The sequence below is a fragment of the Penaeus japonicus genome, unplaced genomic scaffold (assembly GCF_977035675.1).
Source record: "Penaeus japonicus unplaced genomic scaffold, GWHDUDI00000001_assembly GWHDUDI00000010, whole genome shotgun sequence".
NCBI lineage: Eukaryota > Metazoa > Arthropoda > Malacostraca > Decapoda > Penaeidae > Penaeus > Penaeus japonicus.
Window position 1 is genome coordinate 1268013 of NW_028234412.1, and position 9833 is coordinate 1277845.

A 9833-nucleotide genomic window follows, 5' to 3' on the forward strand; every position below is an offset into this window, starting at 1 on the left:
TTCCCTCTTCTTTTCTCCTCTTCCTTTTCCTACACCCACATCTACTCCTTCTGCTCTTCCTCCTCCTCCTCCTCCTCTCCCCCATCCTCCACCTGCTCTTCCTCCTCCTCCTGGTGCTCCTCATCCTCCTCCTTCTCCTCCTTTCATCTCCTTTATCACCTCACCTGCCTCCTCTACCCTCTCTTTCGCTCTGCCACCCTTGTACCCGATCTCAGCTCCTCTCGTTCTCTTCATCCCTTTTTTCTCCCCACTTTTCCTCCTTTTCCGTTTTCCTTTCATTCCTCTCTTTCCTGTTCATAAAAACCTCCCCCCCCTCCCCCCCACCTTCTCTTCTTATTTCCTCTGCCCCCTTTCTTTTCCTCTCCTCCTCCCCTTTCTCCTCCCTTTCGCCCCAACCTTCTCCCTCCCTCCTCCGCCCTTATTCCTCCTTTCTTTTTTTTTCTTCTATTCTCTTTTCTCTTTTATCCTCCCTTCCACCCGCCCCTCTCCCTTCCTCCTTTCTCTCATCTCTCTCTCTCCCTCCCTCTCCCTTCCTCCCCTTTTTCTCCACCTCCTCCCCTACTCCAACTCCCTACACTCCAGCCCCTCTTCCTCCCCTCTTTCTGCTCTCTCCCCCTCCCCTCCTTCCCTCCTCCTCCTCCTCCACCTCCTCCTCCTCCTCCCCCTCCTCTTCTTCTGTTCTCCGTGATTGGGCCCTCTTGTGTTGTTCAAAAAAGTTTCAACTTTTTCTCCTCTCCTGAGTTAGAATTCGCTTTTCTGTTAGGATAGTTTGTGTACGTGTGTGTGGTTTGTTTCTTTATGTCTGTCTGTGCGACTGGTGGGCTTGCGTTTGTGTGTTTGGGTGGGCACTTTGTGTGTAAAGAGTTGTTTTTATTTGTGTGTATTTGATTGTCTGTATATGTGTGTATTCTTGCTCCCTTCTTGTTTCCTTTTCTTTTCATTTGTTCTTTTGAACATCTTTTGTAAACATTTTCCTTGCTCTCCTTCTCTGGTTATTAGTCTGTGCACAAGACGCTTTATCCCAGCAGCCTTTTTTTATGAATTTTTTGATACTCTTTCTATCTCTCTCTCTCTCTCTCTCTCTCTCTCTCTCTCTCTCTCTCTCTCTCTCTCTCTCTCTCTCTCTCTCTCTCTCTCTCTCTCTCTCTCTCTCTCTCTCTCTCTCTCTCTCTCTCTCTCTCTCTCTCTCTCTCTCTCTCTCTCTCTCTCTCTCTCTCTACCTTCTTCTCTTCTCCCCCTCCTTCGTGAACCACCCTTTCCTATTTTCTCTCTATTTTTTCCTGTTCTTATTTTCACTCTCACCCCTTCCCTCAATATTCCTCCTTTGTTTCTCCCCTATCCTCATTTTCCCCTTTCTCTTTCTCCCCTCCATCTTCCACATCCTTCTTCATTTCTCATTTTCCTCCTCTTTTTCCTACCCCCTCCTCCCTCTTCGGTTCTCCCTCCTTCCATCTTCGTCTCCGTCCCATTCTCGCTTCGCTTCCCTCTTCCTCGCATCCGCGCCCAAACCCCCCCCCCTACCCCCCCCCTCTTCTTCTCCCAACCCCTATTTTCCTAACCCATTTTCCTCCTCACTAATCTTCCTGTCATCTCTCGCCTCGCAGCCCTTCAGAATTTTCCTCTCCATCAACCCATTTCCCACCTTCTCCCTCCCGCTTTTATTTCCCAATTACCTCTACCCCTTTCTTCCTCCCCATACCCCAGTTCCCTCCCGCCCCCCATACCCCATTTAACTCCCCCCTCCCCACCCCTCCCCCCCTCCCATCATCAATAGCCGTGTCACCTCTCGCCTCTCGAGTCATCAGCGCCTGTCACGTGACGAGGCACTCTCACGGCGGACAACGTCTGTCGAGAGAGGAATCGCTGCCAAATGGCTTGAGAAATTGAGCCTCGCGCGTGGGAGGTTGATAACGAGGTGTATATGACCTCTTCGCCATCGTCTGAAGAGGCTCTCGGGTTGGAGGGGGTTGGAGGAGGGAGGGGGAGGGAGGAGGGGAGGTGACAGGGAGGAGGGAGGCGGGAAGGGACGTAAGGGAAGTGGTAAGGGGGGGGAGGGGGGTAGGGGAATGGGAGGGGGTAGGGTAGGGGGAGGGGGTAGGGGGAGGGGTAGGGGAGGGGATAGGAGAGTAGGGGGTGTAAGAAAGGGGGTTGAAGGGAGGAGGCAAGGGTAGGGGGAGGGGAGGGAGGGCATGTACGTGAGGGGGTGTAAGGGAGAGAGTAGGGGGAGTGGGAGAAGAGGGAGGAGGTGTACGATAGAATGGAAGGCGGGGGAGGGAGTAATGAGGGGGTAGAGATTGTTAGGGGGGGGAGTTGAGGTAAAAGATGGGGGTTACTGATAAGGGGTTGGAGAGTGAGGAGGAAGGTAGAGAGAGAGAGGGAGGTATGCATGGAGGGGTAGGGGGTTAGGAGGTTGGGGGAAAGGGCGAGGTTGAATATAGAGTGTTTGGGGGTTGGGGAGTAGGGTAAGAATGAGGAAAGAAAATAGGGGGAGAAGAGCTTTTGAGGAAGGGATAAGGGGGACATAAAAGAGGTTGTGGGTGAGGGGGGGGGGTTAAGAGAGAGGGGTTTCGGGGTTAGAGACAAGGGAATTATGAGGGAGGGGCGGGTTAGGAAGAAGGGGGGGAAGGGGGGATGATATTAGATGGATCTACAATTTATGTCTGTTTATTTGTGTGATGTGTTTGTGAATTATATGTTTTTGTATTTGTATATGTTTGTGCTTGTATATGTTTTAACTTGCAGCTGTTTGTGCTTGTAGTGTGGGTACATTTATAAATCTATCTTTTGTAAGTAATTTTTTTGAGATTGTAAGTTTACTTGTTTGTACTTGTAAGTATGATTATGTGTCATGTGTGCTTTCAAATATAGATTTGTGTTGTGCTTGTTAGCGTATGTTTCTACATGCTGTGTCTATGTGCGTGCTTCCTAATTCTAGTTTAAGATAGCCGTTGGTGCAATCCCCATTATCCCCAAGCGCATTAGCATAACCCTGTCGCCATTAACGACTTTTTTTCCCTCTTTTCATTACCCCGTGTTTCTCTTTCTTTGCTCTTCTCTCTAGGTATTTTCCTCTTCCTTAATTTTCTCTTTTACTCACTTTACCTTTGTCCTTTGTATTTCTTCCTCTTCCTACTCCCCTCTCTCACTCCATTCTCTCTTTCCTCACCCTCTCTATCTCTTCATACAGACAAGACCCACACCCTCCCCCCCTCTATCCCTATCCCTCACTCCATTCCCCCTCCCCTCTCTCCCATCAGTCTCGTCCCCTCCCCTTCACTTCCCTCTCCTCTTCCCAGTCTCCTATCCCCCCCACCCCCCTCCCCCTCTCCCCACACCCCTCCACACTCCTCCTAGCTCCCCTTACCCCCCCTCCCCCTCCCCAGCCGCCCTTCTGCCGGCCTTAGAGGATGCATAATTATGTAGATAAGGCGAGGCAACAGGCAGTAAACTCGAGCTGCGCCTCACCCGCGTGACCTGGCTTCAGGGCGGCGCGTCCTCGGAGATGAGGTGGAGCCGTTTATCATATGCCGCGGCGCGCATCTCCCAGGCGAAAGGATGCTGAGATCTCACGAATGGAAAGAGTTCTATTTGCTCTCGCTCGCATGAATTCATGCATACGTAAGCGACTATGGGTGTTAGCATATTATGTATATGTGTGTGTGTGTGTGTGTGTGTTTGTGTGTGTGTGTTTGTGTGTGTGTGTGTGTGTATTTGTGTGTGTGTTTGTGTGTTTGTGTGTGTGTGTGTGTGTTTGTGTGTGTGTATTTGTGTGTGTTTGTGTGTGTTTGTGTGTGTGTGTGTATGTGTGTGTGTTTGGTTGTCCGTCTACATATGTATTTACGTGAATACATATGTTTGAGATATGCGAGTAAAAATATCTAATATTACATATATTCTCCAAATGAATAATAACTTATCTCATATAATAACAATTTTAGAACGAGGATAAGAACCACTATTTTCTTCCTTTAGAATGTGCATACAGAAAACAGAGTCATTATACGAAGGCTTTTTAATAAGCAACCTAATCCTTATTCACACCAGCGTCCCGGCGCAATCCATGCCGGTTGCACTAAACCATTCCGAATCGGAGGAATTAACAGCACGATGATCTACAGCGAAGAGATTTCTGCAACAGCAACAACACACTGACCGCGAGCGTGCACTGAACGTTGGTATTCGAATATGGAAATTGCCAATTAGTGAAGCAAGAGTATCTAAGATTAATTTCGATTGCTTGGTTGCTCTTCTTGTTGCTGTTGTTGTTCCTGATTGATCAGTCGGTGTGGATTTAGGTTATTGCCTCCTTCTCCTCTATCACCACAAAAAAAAACGTAATTAGATATATGAAATTCAAGTTTCTTCGAAGATTTTGTCATTAAAGATTTTTACTTTTTCTTCCTTTTTCTTTCTCTCCCTCTTTCCTTTTGTCTGTCTGCCTTTCTGTCTGTCTGTTTCTCAGTGCGTGTGTCTATGTCTGTCTCGGTCTCTCTCTCTATATCTATATATCTATCTCTATCTATTTATCTATCTAACTTTATATATCTATCTATCTATTTATCAATCTATCTATTTATCAATCTATCTATCTTACTATCTATCTACCTATCTGTTTCCTCTCTCTTATTTGCATTTCAAAACATTTACATAAAAAGAAAACTTTCATTGCAGAAGCAATCGGGAGAAAAAACAGAATTAAAAGTTATGTGTTCCTAATTTCAATTGAACTAAATTGAAATTCTCTTGCAATTGAAATCGTAGTTCTCTCTATTCCAAGTCATGTTTATTAATGGGTGATATTTTTTTTTCAAAGCTATTTTCAGATGCTAATTTGATTCGATAAAGCGGAAAGACAGAACGACATACGTTTCATCGTTAAGATAAGGCTTAGATACTCATGAGAGTAATATTTTAGTACATAGTTCATATTCATTTACACTTAAATTTGGTAGAAGACAGAAAGTAACAGAGGAAGAAATAATTTGCCTCAAACCATAAAGAATAAAAAAGATAGAAAAAAAAAAAGAAAGAAAGAAAATAAGCCTCTCCACCACAGGCATTTCTTCGCCTCTCAACTTCGACCACCTAGTGAAAAATGGCGAGCCGGACCGTAGAGTTTAAGAAGGGGCCGAAGAGAAATGACTTGCGATCCACTTCTCCTTCCCCGTTTCTACACACCTCCTCCCTCTGACCCTCCCTCCCCCTCCTCCCCATCCCCTCCTTTACCTTCCCCTTCTTCCCCCCTCCCCCAGTTTCTAACCTCCCCCTCCTTCTGCCTCCCTCTCCCCCCACCCCCTCTTTTTTCTAACCTCCTCCCCCTCCTTCTGCCTCCCTCTCCCCCCACCCCCCTTTTTTTCTAACCTCCTCCCCCTCCTTCTGCCTCCCTCTCCCCCCACCCCCTCTTTTTTCTAACCTCCTCCCCCTCCTTCTGCCTCCCTCTCCCCCCACCCCCTCTTTTTTCTAACCTCCTCCCCCTCCTTCTGCCTCCCTCTCTCCCCACCCCCTTTTTTTTCTAACCTCCTCCTCCTCCTCCTTCTGCCCCCTCTTCCCTTCGTGTGTCGGTGGTGGTGGCAAGCAGTAACTCCGAGTTTCATTTCCTGTTCGAGATATAGGTTATTTGGTAACTTTTGTGAGTCTTCAACTTCTCTTTTATCCTTTTTTTCAACGGTTCGAGAACATAATTCTGGATAGAGAGATATTCCGTTTAATAGAATTGAGAATATCAGATCACAATGGGTGTTCGTTCCCAACTTCCTCTCCTGCGGGTCCTGTTATTGTTGTAGATTTCTGACCTTTTCGGTGAATGAAGGGAAATGTATCCTCTCAGCATCTGTGTCTCTGTTCTTTGTGGTGCACATCAGACACACAGACATGCACACGCACACGCACACACACACACAATCACACACACACACACACACACACACACACACACACACACACACACACACACACACACACACACACATACACACATGTCCATATACACACGCAAACACTTATACACACAGTTATTTATCGATATATCTCTATAATCTTTTAACTGTCTTTATGTCTGTCTTTTTAATAATTTAGCTCTCTTTATTTATGTCTTTCTAATCATTTAGCTCTCTTTATTGCTGCCTATCTTATCATTTACTTACCTATCCATTCATCCATCTATCTGTCTAAATATCTATCAGTCTATCTATCCAATCAACAAACTATCTACATCTACACACTGTACACCCTCACAAGCAGCAAAGTGATGGAAGATACAAAGTAAAAAAAAAAAAAAAGAAAAAAAAAAAGAAAAGAAAAAAAAAAAGAAACAGACTGAGATACTCTCTTGCAAGAATCAAGTAAATAAAAGAGTGAAAGAGAAAGGGTTTCATGAGGCTTAAATTTCCCTAACCTGTTATAGACTTTCTTGCCTCACACCGGCCGGCGCCTCGTCCAACCACCAAGCCTTCTATCTTGTCTCAATACGTTAGCTTATGGCTGTAGGAATCTCTCGGTTCTAATGCTGTTGTTTTATTATTTCTTTTCTCTTTTTTTCTCTCTTTTCTTTTCTGTTATTCTGATTCTCCTATTTTAATTGGTATTCATTTTGGTGTTTGTTTATCTGCTTTGTTATTCTTCTCTCGCGTTTTGACTGGCTTTGTCTATCGCTGAATGTATGTTTTGATTCATTTGTATTTATAATTAGGTATACGTAAATGTGTGTGTAAGCTTTCTCTCTCTCTCTCACTCTTTCTCTCTCTCTCTCTCTCTCTCTCTCTCTCTCTCTCTCTCTCTGTCTCTCTCTCTCTCTCTCTCTCTCTCTCTCTCTCTCTCTCTCTCTCTCTCTCTCTCTCTCTCTCTCTCTCTCTCTCTCTCTCTCTCTCTCTCTCTCTCCCTCTCTCTTTCTTTCTATTTCTCTTTGTACGTAAATATGCGTGAATTTCTCTCTCTCTCTCTCTCTCTCTCTCTCTCTCTCTCTCTCTCTCTCTCTCTCTCTCTCTCTCTCTCTCTCTCTCTCTCTCTCTCTCTCTCTCTCTCTCTCTCTCTCTCTCTCTCTCTCTCTCTCTCTCTCTCTCTCTCTCTCTCTCCTCCTTCTCTGTCGGTGTTTCCTTCCCCTTCAAGTCCGTTCTCTCCTCCAGTCTCTTCCTAATGCTGCATCTTATTAGTGTCTCGTTAACGCTTCCATGAAAAGCAATGAGATTAAATTACAACTTGCAGAGAATTGCAAAGCCGAAAGGGCAGGCAGGCTGGCAGAAAAAAAGAAGAGAAGGAGAATGACAATAAGAGAGTAAAGAAAGGCAACTCGAGAAGAGGATGTAAAGTCACACACATCCAGTCAGGTAGGAACGAAGATGGAAAGAAAGAAAGAAGAAAAGGAACAAAAAAAGCACGAGAAAACATCAAAGGGACTCCACGGCACGGACCCAGATGACAGAGAATTGCAAACGTTTCTGCGCTGGAATGCAGCCTTCGAGGCAACAGCGCGAGCAATCGTGCAACAAGCATTGCAAAATGTTAGAGATGATGTCTTGGTTTTGTATTTACACAAATATTTATGTTTATAGAGTATATGTACGTGGATATACATGCATGTAAATGCACACCGACAGACTTACAATTACACACAACACCCTGACAAAGAAACAAATACAAATACATAAACACACACACACACACACACACACACACACACACATAGACATACACACACATACACACACACACACACACGCACGCACACGCACACGCACATACAAAAAAAAAAACAAAAAAAACATGAATTCACACTGATCACACTAACACACACACAAACACACAATACAATATCATCCACACCAAAACATACTCAATAGGTGTTCTTGAGGCCGTTCCCATACGCCTATCACCCCCCTTCCTATCCTTCCTCCTATCCCCCCAACCCCCACCCCCCCGTCTCTTACCCCCCCCCCCCCCCGCTTCACCTTCTTCAGGTATTCAAGGCGTTAAGCCGAGCTGATCCCTTGAAACGAAATACCTGGGACGAGGAAGTCGGAAGACACCTGGCTTCCGTCCTACGCACATGGCTGAGATTAGATAAACACCAACATGTGCACGTAAAATGCGTGTGCACATGTTTTTAAAACGCATGTTTGTATACATATAAATTACACACAAAAGAGAACGTGTTGGTAAGCACACATATGCATATACATATATTAACATTGCTATTATCATTATTGTTGTTGTTGTCAGTGGTGGTGTTACAATTATTACTACCATTAGCGTTGTTATTATCATTATTCATTTTCTCATTATCATTGACAACATCATTATTATTGTCATTCTTATTATTATTGTTATCATCATTATCATCATCACTACTCGAATCAACCTTGTTATTACCATGATCATCATCATCATCACCATACCTTCCCTTCCTCACTATTCCTTCCTCATTATCCCTCGCCTTCGCCATGAAAGAATCAGAACATGAAACGAGAACAAGAACGAGAAAAGAATAGAGACAAGAGGCCCTCAGGGTCCTCCGCCATCTTTGAATTTACTCTCGGCGTTATTTCACGACATGAAGCCGAGCCACCCGCTGATCTTCAGGCTTCTCCCCTCCCCCCTCTCCTCCTCTTCCTCCTCCTCTTCTTCCTCCTCCTCTTCTCTTCTCTTCCTCCTCCTCTTCCCTTCTCTTCCTCCTCCTCTTCTCTTCTCTTCCTCCTCCTCTTCTTCCTCCTCCTCTCTCCTCCTCTTCTTCCTCCTCTTCTTCCTCCTCCTCTCTCCTCCTCTTCTTCCTCCTCCTCTCTCCTCCTCTTCTTCCTCTTTCCCCTCTATCTCTTCCTTCTCCTCCTCCCCCCTCTCTTCTTCTCCTCCTCCTCCTTCCCCTCTCTCTCTCCTCCTCCTCCTCCTCCTCCTCTCTTCTTCTTCCTCCTCCTCCTTTCCCTCTCCTCTTCTCCTCCTCCTCCTTTCCCTCTCTTCTTCTCCTCCTCCTCCTTTCCCTCTCTTCTTCTCCTCCTCCTCCTTTCCCTCTCTTCTTCCTCCTCCTCCTTCCTCTCTCTCTCTCTCTCCTCCTCCTCCTCCTCCTCCCCCCCTTCTTCCCCTTCCTCGCCATCCACCTCATCCAAATCTCTGAGTACCCCCCCCCCCGCCCCCCATAGCCACTCCACCTCAGGCCGCACCTTTGAGAATTTATCCCCTTCCTCCCCCCTCCCCCCCCCAACAAACCATCCAACTCACACATCACAACTCACACCCCGAGTACCAACCGTCCCTCCCTCCTCCCTCCACCCGTTACCAACCCTCTCCCTCGTACACCCCCTCCTTCCTTGCCCCCCCCCCTCCCTCTCTCCCTCTACCCGTCCCTCCGTCCCTCCCTCCCTCCACCCCTTTCCGACCCTCTCCCTCGTACACCCTCCCCTCCTTGCCCCCCCCCCCTCCCTCTCTCCCTCCACCCCTCCCTCCCTCCCACCCTCCCTCCCTCCCTCCACCCCTTTCCGACCCTCTCCCTCGTACACCCTCCCCTTCTTTCCCCCCCTCACCTCCTCCCCTCCTGTCCCCCTGCTCTCCCTCTCCTCTCCCCAGCCTCTCAGTAATACTTGACTCTAAGGGCATAAGGAGGCTCTACGCTCGTCTTAATCACGCCGTTAGGGCTTCGGGCGATCACAGGAGTGGTCCCGGAGACGAATGGAGAGGGGAGTGGGGGGGAGGGGGAGTGTAGACAGGAGGAGCAGGAGGAGGGAAGGGGCGAGAAAGGGCTTGTCTAACGAAAAATAAAGTTGCAGTTATCTGATTTCTCATCATAAATCTGTATATTTGTGTCTCGTCGTATATATGTTTATATAAATATCTATATCTATCTATTTATC